The 18,526-nt window shown below is 38.7% G+C and overlaps 13 non-coding genes across 13 annotated transcripts; all 13 read right to left on the bottom strand.

Annotated features, from left to right (window-relative positions):
• Positions 1-1,762: 1,762 nt before the first annotated feature.
• LOC146137744 (signal recognition particle RNA) lies at positions 1,763-2,062 on the bottom strand. Its single transcript, XR_014501511.1, has one exon.
• Positions 2,063-3,091: 1,029 nt separating this feature from the next.
• On the bottom strand, positions 3,092-3,391 carry LOC146137743 (signal recognition particle RNA). The gene has a single exon (XR_014501503.1).
• A 1,030-nt stretch (positions 3,392-4,421) lies between these two features.
• On the bottom strand, positions 4,422-4,721 carry LOC146137742 (signal recognition particle RNA). Its single transcript, XR_014501480.1, has one exon.
• A 1,007-nt stretch (positions 4,722-5,728) lies between these two features.
• On the bottom strand, positions 5,729-6,028 carry LOC146137741 (signal recognition particle RNA). The gene has a single exon (XR_014501502.1).
• Positions 6,029-7,056: 1,028 nt separating this feature from the next.
• LOC146137740 (signal recognition particle RNA) lies at positions 7,057-7,356 on the bottom strand. The gene has a single exon (XR_014501478.1).
• A 1,109-nt stretch (positions 7,357-8,465) lies between these two features.
• On the bottom strand, positions 8,466-8,766 carry LOC146137739 (signal recognition particle RNA). Its single transcript, XR_014501520.1, has one exon.
• Positions 8,767-9,795: 1,029 nt separating this feature from the next.
• LOC146137738 (signal recognition particle RNA) lies at positions 9,796-10,095 on the bottom strand. Its single transcript, XR_014501477.1, has one exon.
• Positions 10,096-11,103: 1,008 nt separating this feature from the next.
• LOC146137737 (signal recognition particle RNA) lies at positions 11,104-11,406 on the bottom strand. The gene has a single exon (XR_014501516.1).
• A 1,029-nt stretch (positions 11,407-12,435) lies between these two features.
• Positions 12,436-12,735, bottom strand: LOC146137736 (signal recognition particle RNA). The gene has a single exon (XR_014501476.1).
• A 1,109-nt stretch (positions 12,736-13,844) lies between these two features.
• LOC146137735 (signal recognition particle RNA) lies at positions 13,845-14,145 on the bottom strand. Its single transcript, XR_014501518.1, has one exon.
• A 1,008-nt stretch (positions 14,146-15,153) lies between these two features.
• LOC146137734 (signal recognition particle RNA) lies at positions 15,154-15,446 on the bottom strand. The gene has a single exon (XR_014501514.1).
• Positions 15,447-16,474: 1,028 nt separating this feature from the next.
• On the bottom strand, positions 16,475-16,774 carry LOC146137733 (signal recognition particle RNA). The gene has a single exon (XR_014501475.1).
• A 1,008-nt stretch (positions 16,775-17,782) lies between these two features.
• LOC146137732 (signal recognition particle RNA) lies at positions 17,783-18,085 on the bottom strand. Its single transcript, XR_014501515.1, has one exon.
• Positions 18,086-18,526: the final 441 nt, after the last annotated feature.

The raw sequence follows: 18,526 nt of genomic DNA, 5'->3' as shown, positions 1-18,526 counted from the left end.
GATAGCACAACATAGTAATAGTTTATTTAGTTAACTTTGAGTCAGTGGAAGGGGCGTTTCGTGAATTTACAGACAAGTATTTTCTGTCAACTCCTAAAAATTGTAAGAAGCGTTGCATGAACACAAAAAATACTTTTAGTTGAATGAAATTCGAAAACATTTGTTTGGCGTTTTAGTTGGAGTCGTAAACGTATGTTTCATTCGCGCGACAACCAGAGTAATATTCCTCCACTTATCAGCAATTGCGGAAGGAAACAAGCGCACAGTCACCGCACGGTAGGGGCACATCAGCAGGTTTTCGATTTCAATAAACCGGGAGAATCTGGCTGGCGTGAAAGTTATAACTTCCTTCTGAGCAAATTAAGTCTCAATAACTTGAGAGATAAATCCAACGTGTCGGACCTGCTTTAACAATTTAAAAACTTTTCAGTCGTGTTGTTCATTTCGCGTTAATGATTTTGTTCTATATTTTGAGTGTAGTTGCACCGCAAAGTGAACCAAGCAATTCACACGAATTCCTACTTAATCTAAAGCAGGGGTCGGCAACCCCTGGCACGCGAGATGATTTTTGAGGGCACGCCAAATGGTTTAACGCGCACGTTATATCACCTTAAGAAAGTGCAACCATTTCATTACTAGCACATGGATAACATTAATATTACATCACCAACACAAGCGCTAAATAAATGGTTGCACACATTTCTAGTTCGATCTGCAGTGTTCGACTGTTTGTGTCACAAAATAAGTGTATTCAACTGTTGTATTTAACATTTTTTCTAACCGTTCGTTTTACGTCACAGTGCCCTAAATTGGCATAATGTTTACTGCGTTAAACACGTGTGTTTTTGTGCGACTTAGAAACCAAGCTAAAAGCGAAACTGATAGTTAACACTTATATAGGTATCGGTTGAAAAGGGTTTAAGTATATTCCAAATAGCGGCCAAAGTAATGTGTTCGCGATAGTTCGTTTTTTTTTTCAGCAGGGTTAGGGTATCTTTACAGAATTCAACTTCTGAAATTAGATTGATTGGCATCTCCTAAGTTATGTAAATTAGATGTCAGATCATTTGAAAATTAAATATCAGAGCTGCGGAGTTAGACTTGCGTAAGACTAGGGGAAATTACCCGAGAATAGCATATGGTGGCATGTTTTTCATGATCCACTATAAGTGGAGTGCTGATATCCATTGTATTTTAGTTACGTAAATCCGGGAAAAAAGGCTGTAGAATCTGAGCCGTTTTCGGGACCCGATGAAATTACACATTTGGCCGGAATTGGACTCGGGTTTTTTTAACCGATTGCGCAGCCCTGGTTGCCAGCGCAAAACCATACTTAGAAAAATGTTTGGCAAGCAAGATGTTGATATTTTGAAATTATTCATAAACTGGTTCACTGCATACGAAAGGTTGCCGACCCATGATCTAAAGATTGTAACCAAAGGCAATTGAACCTTTTGATAAGATAGCCAGTCTTGAAAACCAAGCTGTTTGCAGTAAGATAGAAGAATAATGAAATATCATTCTAATTTTATCTTTAACAAAAAAAAAAACAGAATGTATTCGGGATACAATGAACTAACTAAAAAGTGGTATCATTGTGGATAAAATATCAATATTTTTGTTTTGTTTTGTTTGAAAAATAAAAGTAATTTACACTCAATGCTCTAAATGAAACCAACACGGCTGACGGACTTAAAGACATAAAAAAATTATCAATGTGTAAACATTTACAAGTGATTGATGCAGTAAAACATTCGTTGAAAAAGAATTGGGTCCTGCTGTATTGAATGGGCTACGACACCTTGCCTTTTCACAGGCGCTATCCCGCTACTGAACGACGTGGGAACTTTTGGCTGCTCCCTTACGGGCCTGGCCCGGTTCGTTCCTCCTTGGACAACTTGGACATCTCAGGCTCCCCCGAGATCTCCATATTAACGCCGAGCTTAGCGCGGACGCCCGATCGACATAGGTCAATGCGCCGCAGAACTCCCATTCTCAAGCCGTCCTCCAACTCTAGCTTCCGAAGTCGTTCGGATTACAGGCCCACACCAACGAGCCCGGCGAAAAAGCGAGTCGAAATTGGGCCTATCAATGTGGCCGCAGACGCGCAGCCCTATTAAATGACGTCATTAGATGAGCCGACTGATCTAAGTATACTTTCAAGCTACGGAACTGGCTGTACAAATCAACAACTAATGCTAAAAACGAATTAAAACAATTGATTGGTGTAATTAGTTGTTAGACACTTCATTATCTAGTGAATTGCAACACACACGTGTTCTACTAATCAGAAGTTAAGCACTCGGGCAAGGAAAAAATAAATTTTTTCAGGTAATAGAAAAACTGCATACAAAATTCTGAGTGTATCGGTGCATTTACGAATATTAAAATCACACCAAAATTTGGTGCAATACATAATGTATATTATATACTTTCACCAGTCTCTAAAACAATTATCAATTTTAATTGAAAACGACAGCTTAAGAAATAATACATTATAAAATGTCTTCCAAAAGTGGTTTGTCGTTGTCCAACTTACATTTTGATATATCGACGATGGTTACGTGTGAGGAAAAAACTTTGTCGTGAACCATCTCTGTTCTATCTCGTGATTTACATAATGCTCGTTTGAAATTATTTCTGCCTTATCGTAACAACACACCCAATCTTCGCCAGATTGATTATTGTTTTATCTTTAGTGAGTAGTTGCAACGCAAAGTGAACCAAAGCAATTCACACGAATTCCTACTTAATCTAAAGTGCGTAACCAAAGGCAATTGATCCTCTTGATAAGATAGCCAGTCTTGGATACCCAGCTGTTTGCAGTAAGATGGAAGAATAACGAAATAGCATTCAAATTTTATCTTCAACAAAAACAACAGAATGTATTCGGGATATAATAAACTAACTAAAAAGTGGTATCATTGTGGATAAAATATCAATATTTTTGTTTTGTTTTGTTTGAAAAATAAAAGTAATTTACACTCAATGGTCTAAATGAAACCAACACGGCTGACGGACTTAAAGACATAAAAAAATTATCAATGTGAAAACATTTACAAGTGATTGATGCAGTAAAACATTCGTTGAAAAAGAATTGGGTCCTGCTGTATTGAATGGGCTACGACACCTTGCCTATTCACAGGCGCTATCCCGCTACTGAACGACGTGGAAACTTTTGGCTGCTCCCTTATGGGCCTGGCCCGGTTCGTTCCTCCTTGGACAACCTGGACATCTCAGGCTCCCCCGAGATCTCCATATTGACGCCGAGCTTAGCGCGGACGCCCGATCGACATAGGTCAATGCGCCGCAGAACTCCCACTCTCAAGCCGTCCTCCAACTCTAGCTTCCGAAGTCGTTCGGATTACAGGCCCACACCAACGAGCCCGGCGAAAAAGCGAGTCGAAATTGGGCCTATCAATGTGGCCGCAGACGCGCAGCCCTATTAAATGACGTCATTAGATGAGCCGACTGATCTAAGTATACTTTCAAGCTACGGAACTGGCTGTACAAATCAACAACTAATGCTAAAAACGAATTAAAACAATTGATTGGTGTAATTAGTTGTTAGACACTTCATTATCTAGTGAATTGCAACACACACGTGTTCTACTAATCAGAAGTTAAGCACTCGGGCAAGGAAAAAATAAATTTTTTCAGGTAATAGAAAAACTGCATACAAAATTCTGAGTGTATCGGTGCATTTACGAATATTAAAATCACACCCAAATTTGGTGCAATACATAATGTATATTATATACTTTCACCAGTCTCTAAAACAATTATCAATTTTAATTGAAAACGACAGCTTAAGAAATAATACATTATAAAATGTCTTCCAAAAGTGGTTTGTCGTTGTCCAACTTACATTTTGATATATCGACGATGGTTACGTGTGAGGAAAAAACTTTGTCGTGAACCATCTCTGTTGTATCTCGTGATTTACATAAATGCTCGTTTGAAATTATTTCTGCCTTATCGTAACAACACACCCAATCTTCGCCAGATTGATTATTGTTTTATCTTTAGTGAGTAGTTGCAACGCAAAGTGAACCAAAGCAATTCACACGAATTCCTACTTAATCTAAAGTGTGTAACCAAAGGCAATTGATCCTTTTGATAAGATAGCCAGTCTTGGATACCCAGCTGTTTGCAGTAAGATGGAAGAATAACGAAATATCATTCAAATTTTACCTTCAACAAAAACAACAGAATGTATTCGGGATATAATGAACTAACTAAAAAGTGGTATCATTGTGGATAAAATATCAATATTTTTGTTTTGTTTTGTTTGAAAAATAAAAGTAATTTACACTCAATGCTCTAAATGAAACCAACACGGCTGACGGACTTAAATACATAAAAAAATTATCAATGTGTATACATTTACAAGTGATTGATGCAGTAAAACATTCGTTGAAAAAGAATTGGGTCCTGCTGTATTGAATGGGCTACGACACCTTGCCTATTCACAGGCGCTATCCCGCTACTGAACGACGTGGGAACTTTTGGCTGCTCCCTTACGGGCCTGGCCCGGTTCGTTCCTCCTTGGACAACCTGGACATCTCAGGCTTCCCCAAGATCTCCATATTGACGCCGAGCTTAGCGCGGACGCCCGATCGACATAGGTCAATGCGCCGCAGAACTCCCATTCTCAAGCCGTCCTCCAACTCTAGCCTCCGAAGTCGTTCGGATTACAGGCCCACACCAACGAGCCCGGCGAAAAAGCGAGTCGAAATTGGGCCTATCAATGTGGCCGCAGACGCGCAGCCCTATTAAATGACGTCATTAGATGACCCGATTGATCTAAGTATACTTTCAAGATCAACAACTAATGGTAAACACGAATTAAAACAATTGATTGGTGTAATTAGTTGTTAAACACTTGATTATCTAGTGAATTCTTACACACACGTATTCTACTAATCGGAAGTTAAGCACTTGGGCAAGGAAAAAATATTTTTTTCAGGTAATAGAAAATCTGCATACAAAATTCCGAGTGGATCGGTGCATTTACGAATATTAAAATCACACCAAAATTTGGTAAAACACATAATGTATATTATATACTTTCACCAGTCTCTAAAACAATTATCAATTTTAATTGAAAACGACAGCTTAAGAAATAATACATTATAAAATGTCTTCCAAAAGTGGTTTGTCGTTGTCCAACTTACATTTTGATATATCGACGATGGTTACGTGTGAGGAAAAAACTTTGTCGTGAACCATCTCTGTTGTATCTCGTGATTTACATAATGCTCGTTTGAAATTATTTCTGCCTTATCGTAACAACACACCCAATCTTCGCCAGATTGATTATTGTTTTATCTTTAGTGAGTAGTTGCAACGCAAAGTGAACAAAGCAATTCACACGAATTCCTACTTAATCTAAAGTGCGTAACCAAAGGCAATTGATCCTCTTGATAAGATAGCCAGTCTTGGATACCCAGCTGTTTGCAGTAAGATGGAAGAATAACGAAATAGCATTCAAATTTTATCTTCAACAAAAACAACAGAATGTATTCGGGATATAATAAACTAACTAAAAAGTGGTATCATTGTGGATAAAATATCAATATTTTTGTTTTGTTTTGTTTGAAAAATAAAAGTAATTTACACTCAATGGTCTAAATGAAACCAACACGGCTGACGGACTTAAAGACATAAAAAAATTATCAATGTGAAAACATTTACAAGTGATTGATGCAGTAAAACATTCGTTGAAAAAGAATTGGGTCCTGCTGTATTGAATGGGCTACGACACCTTGCCTATTCACAGGCGCTATCCCGCTACTGAACGACGTGGAAACTTTTGGCTGCTCCCTTATGGGCCTGGCCCGGTTCGTTCCTCCTTGGACAACCTGGACATCTCAGGCTCCCCCGAGATCTCCATATTGACGCCGAGCTTAGCGCGGACGCCCGATCGACATAGGTCAATGCGCCGCAGAACTCCCACTCTCAAGCCGTCCTCCAACTCTAGCTTCCGAAGTCGTTCGGATTACAGGCCCACACCAACGAGCCCGGCGAAAAAGCGAGTCGAAATTGGGCCTATCAATGTGGCCGCAGACGCGCAGCCCTATTAAATGACGTCATTAGATGAGCCGACTGATCTAAGTATACTTTCAAGCTACGGAACTGGCTGTACAAATCAACAACTAATGCTAAAAACGAATTAAAACAATTGATTGGTGTAATTAGTTGTTAGACACTTCATTATCTAGTGAATTGCAACACACACGTGTTCTACTAATCAGAAGTTAAGCACTCGGGCAAGGAAAAAATAAATTTTTTCAGGTAATAGAAAAACTGCATAGAAAATTCTGAGTGTATCGGTGCATTTACGAATATTAAAATCACACCCAAATTTGGTGCAATACATAATGTATATTATATACTTTCACCAGTCTCTAAAACAATTATCAATTTTAATTGAAAACGACAGCTTAAGAAATAATACATTATAAAATGTCTTCCAAAAGTGGTTGTCGTTGTCCAACTTACATTTTGATATATCGACGATGGTTACGTGTGAGGAAAAAACTTTGTCGTGAACCATCTCTGTTGTATCTCGTGATTTACATAATGCTCGTTTGAAATTATTTCTGCCTTATCGTAACAACACACCCAATCTTCGCCAGATTGATTATTGTTTTATCTTTAGTGAGTAGTTGCAACGCAAAGTGAACCAAAGCAATTCACACGAATTCCTACTTAATCTAAAGTGTGTAACCAAAGGCAGATGATCCTTTTGATAAGATAGCCAGTCTTGGATACCCAGCTGTTTGCAGTAAGATGGAAGAATAACGAAATATCATTCAAATTTTACCTTCAACAAAAACAACAGAATGTATTCGGGATATAATGAACTAACTAAAAAGTGGTATCATTGTGGATAAAATATCAATATTTTTGTTTTGTTTTGTTTGAAAAATAAAAGTAATTTACACTCAATGCTCTAAATGAAACCAACACGGCTGACGGACTTAATTACATAAAAAAATTATCAATGTGTATACATTTACAAGTGATTGATGCAGTAAAACATTCGTTGAAAAAGAATTGGGTCCTGCTGTATTGAATGGGCTACGACACCTTGCCTATTCACAGGCGCTATCCCGCTACTGAACGACGTGGGAACTTTTGGCTGCTCCCTTACGGGCCTGGCCCGGTTCGTTCCTCCTTGGACAACCTGGACATCTCAGGCTTCCCCAAGATCTCCATATTGACGCCGAGCTTAGCGCGGACGCCCGATCGACATAGGTCAATGCGCCGCAGAACTCCCATTCTCAAGCCGTCCTCCAACTCTAGCCTCCGAAGTCGTTCGGATTACAGGCCCACACCAACGAGCCCGGCGAAAAAGCGAGTCGAAATTGGGCCTATCAATGTGGCCGCAGACGCGCAGCCCTATTAAATGACGTCATTAGATGACCCGATTGATCTAAGTATACTTTCAAGATCAACAACTAATGGTAAACACGAATTAAAACAATTGATTGGTGTAATTAGTTGTTAAACACTTGATTATCTAGTGAATTCTTACACACACGTATTCTACTAATCGGAAGTTAAGCACTTGGGCAAGGAAAAAATATTTTTTTCAGGTAATAGAAAATCTGCATACAAAATTCCGAGTGGATCGGTGCATTTACGAATATTAAAATCACACCAAAATTTGGTAAAACACATAATGTATATTATATACTTTCACCAGTCTCTAAAACAATTATCAATTTTAATTAAAAACGACAGCTTAAGAAATAATACATTATAAAATGTCTTCCAAAAGTGGTTTGTCGTTGTCCAACTTACATTTTGATATATCGACGATGGTTACGTGTGAGGAAAAAACTTTGTCGTGAACCATCTCTGTTGTATCTCGTGATTTACATAATGCTCGTTTGAAATTATTTCTGCCTTATCGTAACAACACACCCAATCTTCGCCAGATTGATTATTGTTTTATCTTTAGTGAGTAGTTGCAACGCAAAGTGAACCAAAGCAATTCACACGAATTCCTACTTAATCTAAAGTGCGTAACCAAAGGCAATTGATCCTCTTGATAAGATAGCCAGTCTTGGATACCCAGCTGTTTGCAGTAAGATGGAAGAATAACGAAATAGCATTCAAATTTTATCTTCAACAAAAACAACAGAATGTATTCGGGATATAATAAACTAACTAAAAAGTGGTATCATTGTGGATAAAATATCAATATTTTTGTTTTGTTTTGTTTGAAAAATAAAAGTAATTTACACTCAATGGTCTAAATGAAACCAACACGGCTGACGGACTTAAAGACATAAAAAAATTATCAATGTGAAAACATTTACAAGTGATTGATGCAGTAAAACATTCGTTGAAAAAGAATTGGGTCCTGCTGTATTGAATGGGCTACGACACCTTGCCTATTCACAGGCGCTATCCCGCTACTGAACGACGTGGAAACTTTTGGCTGCTCCCTTATGGGCCTGGCCCGGTTCGTTCCTCCTTGGACTACGACACCTTGCCTATTCACAGGCGCTATCCCGCTACTGAACGACGTGGAAACTTTTGGCTGCTCCCTTATGGGCCTGGCCCGGTTCGTTCCTCCTTGGACAACCTGGACATCTCAGGCTCCCCCGAGATCTTCATATTGACGCCGAGCTTAGCGTGGACGCCCGATCGACATAGGTCAATGCGCCGCAGAACTCCCACTCTCAAGCCGTCCTCCAACTCTAGCTTCCGAAGTCGTTCGGATTACAGGCCCAAACCAACGAGCCCGGCGAAAAAGCGAGTCGAAATTGGGCCTATCAATGTGGCCGCAGACGCGCAGCCCTATTAAATGACGTCATTAGATGAGCCGACTGATCTAAGTATACTTTCAAGCTACGGAACTGGCTGTACAAATCAACAACTAATGCTAAAAACGAATTAAAACAATTGATTGGTGTAATTAGTTGTTAGACACTTCATTATCTAGTGAATTGCAACACACACGTGTTCTACTAATCAGAAGTTAAGCACTCGGGCAAGGAAAAAATAAATTTTTTCAGGTAATAGAAAAACTGCATACAAAATTCTGAGTGTATCGGTGCATTTACGAATATTAAAATCACACCAAAATTTGGTGCAATACATAATGTATATTATATACTTTCACCAGTCTCTAAAACAATTATCAATTTTAATTGAAAACGACAGCTTAAGAAATAATACATTATAAAATGTCTTCCAAAAGTGGTTTGTCGTTGTCCAACTTACATTTTGATATATCGACGATGGTTACGTGTGAGGAAAAAACTTTGTCGTGAACCATCTCTGTTGTATCTCGTGATTTACATAATGCTCGTTTGAAATTATTTCTGCCTTATCGTAACAACACACCCAATCTTCGCCAGATTGATTATTGTTTTATCTTTAGTGAGTAGTTGCAACGCAAAGTGAACCAAAGCAATTCACACGAATTCCTACTTAATCTAAAGTGTGTAACCAAAGGCAATTGATCCTTTTGATAAGATAGCCAGTCTTGGATACCCAGCTGTTTGCAGTAAGATGGAAGAATAACGAAATATCATTCAAATTTTACCTTCAACAAAAACAACAGAATGTATTCGGGATATAATGAACTAACTAAAAAGTGGTATCATTGTGGATAAAATATCAATATTTTTGTTTTGTTTTGTTTGAAAAATAAAAGTAATTTACACTCAATGCTCTAAATGAAACCAACACGGCTGACGGACTTAAATACATAAAAAAATTATCAATGTGTATACATTTACAAGTGATTGATGCAGTAAAACATTCGTTGAAAAAGAATTGGGTCCTGCTGTATTGAATGGGCTACGACACCTTGCCTATTCACAGGCGCTATCCCGCTACTGAACGACGTGGGAACTTTTGGCTGCTCCCTTACGGGCCTGGCCCGGTTCGTTCCTCCTTGGACAACCTGGACATCTCAGGCTTCCCCAAGATCTCCATATTGACGCCGAGCTTAGCGCGGACGCCCGATCGACATAGGTCAATGCGCCGCAGAACTCCCATTCTCAAGCCGTCCTCCAACTCTAGCCTCCGAAGTCGTTCGGATTACAGGCCCACACCAACGAGCCCGGCGAAAAAGCGAGTCGAAATTGGGCCTATCAATGTGGCCGCAGACGCGCAGCCCTATTAAATGACGTCATTAGATGACCCGATTGATCTAAGTATACTTTCAGGATCAACAACTAATGGTAAACACGAATTAAAACAATTGATTGGTGTAATTAGTTGTTAAACACTTGATTATCTAGTGAATTCTTACACACACGTATTCTACTAATCGGAAGTTAAGCACTTGGGCAAGGAAAAAATATTTTTTTCAGGTAATAGAAAATCTGCATACAAAATTCCGAGTGGATCGGTGCATTTACGAATATTAAAATCACACCAAAATTTGGTAAAACACATAATGTATATTATATACTTTCACCAGTCTCTAAAACAATTATCAATTTTAATTGAAAACGACAGCTTAAGAAATAATACATTATAAAATGTCTTCCAAAAGTGGTTTGTCGTTGTCCAACTTACATTTTGATATATCGACGATGGTTACGTGTGAGGAAAAAACTTTGTCGTGAACCATCTCTGTTGTATCTCGTGATTTACATAATGCTCGTTTGAAATTATTTCTACCTTATCGTAATAACACACCCAATCTTCGCCAGATTGATTATTGTTTTATCTTTAGTGAGTAGTTGCAACGCAAAGTGAACCAAAGCAATTCACACGAATTCCTACTTAATCTAAAGTGCGTAACCAAAGGCAATTGATCCTCTTGATAAGATAGCCAGTCTTGGATACCCAGCTGTTTGCAGTAAGATGGAAGAATAACGAAATAGCATTCAAATTTTATCTTCAACAAAAACAACAGAATGTATTCGGGATATAATAAACTAACTAAAAAGTGGTATCATTGTGGATAAAATATCAATATTTTTGTTTTGTTTTGTTTGAAAAATAAAAGTAATTTACACTCAATGGTCTAAATGAAACCAACACGGCTGACGGACTTAAAGACATAAAAAAATTATCAATGTGAAAACATTTACAAGTGATTGATGCAGTAAAACATTCGTTGAAAAAGAATTGGGTCGTCCTGCTGTATTGAATGGGCTACGACACCTTGCCTATTCACAGGCGCTATCCCGCTACTGAACGACGTGGAAACTTTTGGCTGCTCCCTTATGGGCCTGGCCCGGTTCGTTCCTCCTTGGACAACCTGGACATCTCAGGCTCCCCCGAGATCTCCATATTGACGCCGAGCTTAGCGCGGACGCCCGATCGACATAGGTCAATGCGCCGCAGAACTCCCACTCTCAAGCCGTCCTCCAACTCTAGCTTCCGAAGTCGTTCGGATTACAGGCCCACACCAACGAGCCCGGCGAAAAAGCGAGTCGAAATTGGGCCTATCAATGTGGCCGCAGACGCGCAGCCCTATTAAATGACGTCATTAGATGAGCCGACTGATCTAAGTATACTTTCAAGCTACGGAACTGGCTGTACAAATCAACAACTAATGCTAAAAACGAATTAAAACAATTGATTGGTGTAATTAGTTGTTAGACACTTCATTATCTAGTGAATTGCAACACACACGTGTTCTACTAATCAGAAGTTAAGCACTCGGGCAAGGAAAAAATAAATTTTTTCAGGTAATAGAAAAACTGCATACAAAATTCTGAGTGTATCGGTGCATTTACGAATATTAAAATCACACCCAAATTTGGTGCAATACATAATGTATATTATATACTTTCACCAGTCTCTAAAACAATTATCAATTTTAATTGAAAACGACAGCTTAAGAAATAATACATTATAAAATGTCTTCCAAAAGTGGTTTGTCGTTGTCCAACTTACATTTTGATATATCGACGATGGTTACGTGTGAGGAAAAAACTTTGTCGTGAACCATCTCTGTTGTATCTCGTGATTTACATAATGCTCGTTTGAAATTATTTCTGCCTTATCGTAACAACACACCCAATCTTCGCCAGATTGATTATTGTTTTATCTTTAGTGAGTAGTTGCAACGCAAAGTGAACCAAAGCAATTCACACGAATTCCTACTTAATCTAAAGTGTGTAACCAAAGGCAATTGATCCTTTTGATAAGATAGCCAGTCTTGGATACCCAGCTGTTTGCAGTAAGATGGAAGAATAACGAAATATCATTCAAATTTTACCTTCAACAAAAACAACAGAATGTATTCGGGATATAATGAACTAACTAAAAAGTGGTATCATTGTGGATAAAATATCAATATTTTTGTTTTGTTTTGTTTGAAAAATAAAAGTAATTTACACTCAATGCTCTAAATGAAACCAACACGGCTGACGGACTTAAATACATAAAAAAATTATCAATGTGTATACATTTACAAGTGATTAATGCAGTAAAACATTCGTTGAAAAAGAATTGGGTCCTGCTGTATTGAATGGGCTACGACACCTTGCCTATTCACAGGCGCTATCCCGCTACTGAACGACGTGGGAACTTTTGGCTGCTCCCTTACGGGCCTGGCCCGGTTCGTTCCTCCTTGGACAACCTGGACATCTCAGGCTTCCCCAAGATCTCCATATTGACGCCGAGCTTAGCGCGGACGCCCGATCGACATAGGTCAATGCGCCGCAGAACTCCCATTCTCAAGCCGTCCTCCAACTCTAGCCTCCGAAGTCGTTCGGATTACAGGCCCACACCAACGAGCCCGGCGAAAAAGCGAGTCGAAATTGGGCCTATCAATGTGGCCGCAGACGCGCAGCCCTATTAAATGACGTCATTAGATGACCCGATTGATCTAAGTATACTTTCAAGATCAACAACTAATGGTAAACACGAATTAAAACAATTGATTGGTGTAATTAGTTGTTAAACACTTGATTATCTAGTGAATTCTTACACACACGTATTCTACTAATCGGAAGTTAAGCACTTGGGCAAGGAAAAAATATTTTTTTCAGGTAATAGAAAATCTGCATACAAAATTCCGAGTGGATCGGTGCATTTACGAATATTAAAATCACACCAAAATTTGGTAAAACACATAATGTATATTATATACTTTCACCAGTCTCTAAAACAATTATCAATTTTAATTGAAAACGACAGCTTAAGAAATAATACATTATAAAATGTCTTCCAAAAGTGGTTTGTCGTTGTCCAACTTACATTTTGATATATCGACGATGGTTACGTGTGAGGAAAAAACTTTGTCGTGAACCATCTCTGTTGTATCTCGTGATTTACATAATGCTCGTTTGAAATTATTTCTGCCTTATCGTAACAACACACCCAATCTTCGCCAGATTGATTATTGTTTTATCTTTAGTGAGTAGTTGCAACGCAAAGTGAACCAAAGCAATTCACACGAATTCCTACTTAATCTAAAGTGCGTAACCAAAGGCAATTGATCCTCTTGATAAGATAGCCAGTCTTGGATACCCAGCTGTTTGCAGTAAGATGAAAGAATAACGAAATAGCATTCAAATTTTATCTTCAACAAAAACAACAGAATGTATTCGGGATATAATAAACTAACTAAAAAGTGGTATGATTGTGGATAAAATATCAATATTTTTGTTTTGTTTTGTTTGAAAAATAAAAGTAATTTACACTCAATGGTCTAAATGAAACCAACACGGCTGACGGACTTAAAGACATAAAAAAATTATCAATGTGAAAACATTTACAAGTGATTGATGCAGTAAAACATTCGTTGAAAAAGAATTGGGTCCTGCTGTATTGAATGGGCTACGACACCTTGCCTATTCACAGGCGCTATCCCGCTACTGAACGACGTGGAAACTTTTGGCTGCTCCCTTATGGGCCTGGCCCGGTTCGTTCCTCCTTGGACTACGACACCTTGCCTATTCACAGGCGCTATCCCGCTACTGAACGACGTGGAAACTTTTGGCTGCTCCCTTATGGGCCTGGCCCGGTTCGTTCCTCCTTGGACAACCTGGACATCTCAGGCTCCCCCGAGATCTCCATATTGACGCCGAGCTTAGCGCGGACGCCCGATCGACATAGGTCAATGCGCCGCAGAACTCCCACTCTCAAGCCGTCCTCCAACTCTAGCTTCCGAAGTCGTTCGGATTACAGGCCCACACCAACGAGCCCGGCGAAAAAGCGAGTCGAAATTGGGCCTATCAATGTGGCCGCAGACGCGCAGCCCTATTAAATGACGTCATTAGATGACCCGATTGATCTAAGTATACTTTCAAGATCAACAACTAATGGTAAACACGAATTAAAACAATTGATTGGTGTAATTAGTTGTTAAACACTTCATTATCTAGTGAATTCTTACACACACGTATTCTACTAATCGGAAGATAAGCACTTGGGCAAGGAAAAAATATTTTTTTCAGGTAATAGAAAATCTGCATACAAAATTCCGAGTGGATCGGTGCATTTACGAATATTAAAATCACACCAAAATTTGGTAGAACACATAATGTATATTATATACTTTCACCAGTCTCTGAAAGAGTTATCAATTTTAATTGAAAACGACAGCTTAAGAAATAATACATTATAAAATGTCTTCCAAAAGTGGTTTGTCGTTGTCCAACTTACATTTTGATATATCGACGATGGTTACGTGTGAGGAAAAAACTTTGTCGTGAACCATCTCTGTTGTATCTCGTGATTTACATGATGCTCGTTTGAAATTATTTCTGCCTTATCGTAACAACACACCCAATCTTCGCCAGATTGATTATTGTTTTATCTTTAGTGAGTAGTTGCAACGCAAAGTGAACCAAAGCAATTCACACGAATTCCTACTTAATCTAAAGTGCGTAACCAAAGGCAATTGATCCTCTTGATAAGATAGCCAGTCTTGGATACCCAGCTGTTTGCAGTAAGATGGAAGAATAACGAAATAGCATTCAAATTTTATCTTCAACAAAAACAACAGAATGTATTCGGGATATAATAAACTAACTAAAAAGTGGTATCATTGTGGATAAAATATCAATATTTTTGTTTTGTTTTGTTTGAAAAATAAAAGTAATTTACACTCAATGGTCTAAATGAAACCAACACGGCTGACGGACTTAAATACATAAAAAAATTATCAATGTGAAAACATTTACAAGTGATTGATGCAGTAAAACATTCGTTGAAAAAGAATTGGGTCCTGCTGTATTGAATGGGCTACGACACCTTGCCTATTCACAGGCGCTATCCCGCTACTGAACGACGTGGGAACTTTTGGCTGCTCCCTTACGGGCCTGGCCCGGTTCGTTCCTCCTTGGACAACCTGGACATCTCACCAAGATCTCCATATTGACGCCGAGCTTAGCGCGGACGCCCGATCGACATAGGTCAATGCGCCGCAGAACTCCCATTCTCAAGCCGTCCTCCAACTCTAGCCTCCGAAGTCGTTCGGATTACAGGCCCACACCAACGAGCCCGGCGAAAAAACGAGTCGAAATTGGGCCTATCAATGTGGCCGCAGACGCGCAGCCCTATTAAATGACGTCATTAGATGAGCCGACTGATCTAAGTATACATTCAAGCTATGGAACTGGCTTTACAAATCAACAACTAATGGTAAAAACGAATTAAAACAATTGATAGGTGTAATTAGTTGTTAGACACTTCATTATCTAGTGAATTGCAACACACACGTGTTCTACTAATCAGAAGTTAAGCACTCGGGCAAGGAAAAAATAATTTTTTTCAGGTAATAGAAAAACTGCATACAAAATTCCGAGTGTATCGGTGCATTTACGAATATTAAAATCACACCAAAATTTGGTGCAATACATAATGTATATTATATACTTTCACCAGTCTCTAAAACAGTTATCAATTTTAATTGAAAACGACAGCTTAAGAAATGATACATTATAAAATGTCTTCCAAAAGTGGTTTGTCGTTGTCCAACTTACATTTTGATATATCGACGATGGTTACGTGTGAGGAAAAACTTTGTCGTGAACCATCTCTGTTGTATCTCGTGATTTACATAATGCTCGTTTGAAATTATTTCTGCCTTATCGTAACAACACACCCAATCTTCGCCAGATTGATTATTGTTTTATCTTTAGTGAGTAGTTGCAACGCAAAGTGAACCAAAGCAATTCACACGAATTCCTACTTAATCTAAAGTGTGTAACCAAATGCAATTGATCCTTTTGATAAGATTGCCAGTCTTGGATACCCAGCTGTTTGCAGTAAGATGGAAGGATAACGAAATATCATTCAAATTTTATCTTCAACAAAAACAACAGAATGTATTCGGGATATAATAAACTAACTAAAAAGTGGTATCATTGTGGATAAAATATCAATATTTTTGTTTTGTTTTGTTTGAAATATAAAAGTAATTTACACTCAATGCTCTAAATGAAACCAACACGACTGACGGACTTAAATACATAAAAAAATTATCAATGTGTATACATTTACAAGTGATTGATGCAGTAAAACATTCGTTGAAAAAGAATTGGGTCCTGCTGTATTGAATGGGCTACGACACCTTGCCTATTCACAGGCGCTATCCCGCTACTGAACGACGTGGGAACTTTTGGCTGCTCCCTTACGGGCCTGGCCCGGTTCGTTCCTCCTTGGACAACCTGGACATCTCAGGCTTCCCCAAGATCTCCATATTGACGCCGAGCTTAGCGCGGACGCCCGATCGACATAGGTCAATGCGCCGCAGAACTCCCATTCTCAAGCCGTCCTCCAACTCTAGCCTCCGAAGTCGTTCGGATTACAGGCCCACACCAACGAGCCCGGCGAAAAAGCGAGTCGAAATTGGGCCTATCAATGTGGCCGCAGACGCGCAGCCCTATTAAATGACGTCATTAGATGACCCGATTGATCTAAGTATACTTTCAAGATCAACAACTAATGGTAAACACGAATTAAAACAATTGATTGGTGTAATTAGTTGTTAAACACTTCATTATCTAGTGAATTCTTACACACACGTATTCTACTAATCGGAAGTTAAGCACTTGGGCAAGGAAATAATATTTTTTTCAGGTAATAGAAAATCTGCATACAAAATTCCGAGTGGATCGGTGCATTTACGAATATTAAAATCACACCAATATTTGGTAGAACACATAATGTATATTATATACTTTCACCAGTCTCTGAAAGAGTTATCAATTTTAATTGAAAACGACAGCTTAAGAAATAATACATTATAAAATGTCTTCCAAAAGTGGTTTGTCGTTGTCCAACTTACATTTTGATATATCGACGATGGTTACGTGTGAGGAAAAAACTTTGTCGTGAACCATCTCTGTTGTATCTCGTGATTTACATAATGCTCGTTTGAAATTATTTATGCCTTATCGTAACAACACACCCAATCTTCGCCAGATTGATTATTGTTTTATCTTTAGTGAGTAGTTGCAACGCAAAGTGAACCAAAGCAATTCACACGAATTCCTACTTAATCTAAAGTGTGTAACCAAATGCAATTGATCCTTTTGATAAGATAGCCAGTCTTGGATACCCAGCTGTTTGCAGTAAGATGGAAGAATAACGAAATATCATTCAAATTTTACCTTCAACAAAAACAACAGAATGTATTCGGGATATAATGAACTAACTAAAAAGTGGTATCATTGTGGATAAAATATCAATATTTTTGTTTTGTTTTGTTTGAAAAATAAAAGTAATTTACACTCAATGCTCTAAATGAAACCAACACGGCTGACGGACTTAAATACATAAAAAAATTATCAATGTGTATACATTTACAAGTGATTGATGCAGTAAAACATTCGTTGAAAAAGAATTGGGTCCTGCTGTATTGAATGGGCTACGACACCTTGCCTGTTCACAGGCGCTATCCCGCTACTGAACGACGTGGGAACTTTTGGCTGCTCCCTTACGGGCCTGGCCCGGTTCGTTCCTCCTTGGACAACCTGGACATCATCTCAGGCTTCCCCAAGATCTCCATATTGACGCCGAGCTTAGCGCGGACGCCCGATCGACATAGGTCAATGCGCCGCAGAACTCCCATTCTCAAGCCGTCCTCCAACTCTAGCCTCCGAAGTCGTTCGGATTACAGGCCCACACCAACGAGCCCGGCGAAAAAGCGAGTCGAAATTGGGCCTATCAATGTGGCCGCAGACGCGCAGCCCTATTAAATGACGTCATTAGATGAGCCGACTGATCTAAGTATACATTCAAGCTATGGAACTGGCTGTACAAATCAACAACTAATGGTAAACACGAATTAAAACAATTGATTGGTGTAATTAGTTGTTAAACACTTCATTATCTAGTGAATTCTTACACACACGTATTCTACTAATCGGAAGTTAAGCACTCGGGCAAGGAAAAAATATTTTTTCAGGTAATAGAAAAACTGCATACAAAATTCCGAGTGGATCAGTGCATTTACGAATATTAAAATCACAACAAAATTTGGTAGATCACATAATGTATATTATATACTTTCACCAGTCTCTAAAAGAGTTATCAATTTTATCTGAAAACGACAGCTTAAGAAATAATACTTTATAAAATG

This window comes from Ascidiella aspersa, chromosome 7 (assembly GCF_963924565.1).
Source record: "Ascidiella aspersa chromosome 7, kaAscAspe10.2, whole genome shotgun sequence".
In the NCBI taxonomy this organism is placed as follows: domain Eukaryota; kingdom Metazoa; phylum Chordata; class Ascidiacea; order Phlebobranchia; family Ascidiidae; genus Ascidiella; species Ascidiella aspersa.
This window is presented reverse-complemented; position numbering and strand designations above follow the sequence as displayed.